Genomic DNA, 2,543 nt, shown 5'->3' on the forward strand with positions numbered 1-2,543 from the left:
AACTGATATAAGGTGGATAACAAGTGGCAGACAGGTGAGCACAATGAGGTGATTAACTAATAATGAGAACAGGAACAACCAAATAAGGACACAGAGGGAGAAACCATACAAGACAGTCCACAGGGGTGTGACAAATACATTGCACATGTTTGTTTTTTTTCAACATCAACATAGACCTCCCAATATGACCTAACTGTTAAAAGTGGTACGCTTAAATGCCCGTCCAATGCCAGTTGTTGTTCTTGTTATTTTACTAACTAGATTTGTGCACAAATTGAGATTAAATACATACACCTTTAAAACTGTATCAAACCGTTAACTTGTTTATTTCTTTGTTAATGCTGATACATTTTTATGTTTAAGATTATATTTAGATGTAATGCATGCAATTCATAGACTGGACCCATCTAGAGTTGAGCTTCGCCATAGACACAGGTTTGTCCGAAGAGGATACTTTACAGCAGGACCAAACCAAGTGTGGCATGTCGATGGGTATGATAAGCTCAAACCATTTGGTGTTGCCATCAGTGGCTGCATTGATGGGTTTTCTAGGAAAGTGATGTGGCTCAGAAGTGGCAGCTCTAATAACGACCCAGGGATAATTGCTTACCATTACCTGCAGTGTGTATCAGAGTTTGGAGTTCCAGCACGCCTTCGCACAGACTGTGGGACAGAAAATGGCACTATGGCAGCCATTCACTGTGCATTAAGAGCACAGCATACAGATGACTTTGCAGGAGCCCTCAGTCACATGTATGGCACTTCAACTGCAAATCAGCGAATCGAAAGTTGGTATTCCTTTTTCAGAAAGCAAAGGTACAGGCCTTTTAAGATGAATTCCAAAACATAAATGTTATAAAATGTACTATTTACTAACTTAGTTTTTGTGTGTGTTGTCACATGACAGAGGGTTTCAGCTGTCAACAACATGTATAATATGAGAATAACACTAGACTAAAATGTAATGCAAATCTTTTTTACCTGATGCTATAAGGTTACAGAGCTCTGTGGCAGACATTGCGACAGAAGTATTTCTTGACCGTTAAAAGGGATGATGTAATGCATGCAATTCATAGACTGGACCCATCTGGAGTTTAGCTTCGCCATAGACACAGGTTTGTCCGAAGAGGATACTTTACAGCAGGACCAAACCAAGTGTGGCATGTCGATGGGTATGATAAGCTCAAACCATTTGGTGTTGCCATCAGTGGCTGCATTGATGGGTTTTCTAGGAAAGTGATGTGGCTCAGAAGTGGCAGCTCTAATAACGACCCAGGGATAATTGCTTACCATTACCTGCAGTGTGTATCAGAGTTTGGAGTTCCAGCACGCCTTCGCACAGACTGTGGGACAGAAAATGGCACTATGGCAGCCATTCACTGTGCATTAAGAGCACAGCATACAGATGACTTTGCAGGAGCCCTCAGTCACACGTATGGCACTTCAACTGCAAATCAGCTAATCGAAAGTTGGTGGTCCTTTTTCAGAAAGCAAAGGTACAGGCCTTTTAAGATGAATTCCAAAACATAAATGTTATAAAATGTACTATTTAATAACTTAGTTTTTGTGTGTGTTGTCACATGAGAGGGTTTCAGCTGTCAACAACATGTATAATATGAGAATAACACTAGACTAAAATGTAATGCAAATATTTTTTACCTGATGCTATAAAGTTTTCTTTACATTTATATAATTGTTTTTTTTAAATAGGAATGCAGTTTAAATAATACCTTTTGTTGGAAACATGTTTTAGAAATAATTTCCATATAACTTTTATTCAGCACTTAAGTAAAACATTGTGTATACTTTCATTCAAACATTAGGACTCAGTTCTGGATTGATCTCTTCAGTGACCTGAGAGAGAGGCACCTTTTCAATGGCAGCCATGAGCATAAGTGCCTTCTACGGTATGTCTTCTTGAGCATCGCGCAGAAAGACCTTGATGAGTACAGAGAACTTTGGAATAACCACACCATCCGACCTGTTCGTCAGTCGTCTTGCCATTCTGGTAAATCAGAAGCCATGTATCACCTGCCTCACAGGTTTGTATTTAATCCATGCAACATGTGACCATGTTCAGTAAATATCAGTTTTCATTTTCACTTAAGTTTAATCATTAATGATGAAAGAAAATGTGATTGATTGCCTATATCTGACACAGAAGTGTATAGTGTTTGTATTATTTTAAATCAGAACTAGATCATTGTTTAAAAAATAATTCAGATATTCTTAGACAAAACAAATTTACAATGCATGAAGCAAAAAGGGGGATTTTACTGATTCACAAAGTGTCTTTGTAGTAGAAGCAAATGTAATGACCATATTCGACAACAGATGTTGTCAACATTGAGGGTCAGCCTTTGGCTTATGTCTTGAATTTCAAAACTATTTAAAAATTGCGGCGTTGGGTTATAATGTTGGGTTATAATCTTAGCATTTGTAGGTTTTATTATACATTTTTGTAATGAGTTGACTCAGTGTTTTGATTTCTGATTGGCCTTAGGTTTGATGCAAGGGACTGTGGATTCCCAGTGTCACAGGAA

The 2,543-nt window shown here is 38.1% G+C and overlaps 1 pseudogene; it reads left to right on the plus strand.

Moving 5' to 3' along the window:
- Positions 1-383: 383 nt before the first annotated feature.
- The window catches only part of LOC107583311 (uncharacterized), a 4,165-nt pseudogene continuing 2,005 nt past the window's right edge, over positions 384-2,543 (plus strand).

Source organism: Sinocyclocheilus grahami, unplaced genomic scaffold, assembly GCF_001515645.1.
Source record: "Sinocyclocheilus grahami isolate Dianchi unplaced genomic scaffold, SAMN03320097.WGS_v1.1 scaffold52.1, whole genome shotgun sequence".
In the NCBI taxonomy this organism is placed as follows: domain Eukaryota; kingdom Metazoa; phylum Chordata; class Actinopteri; order Cypriniformes; family Cyprinidae; genus Sinocyclocheilus; species Sinocyclocheilus grahami.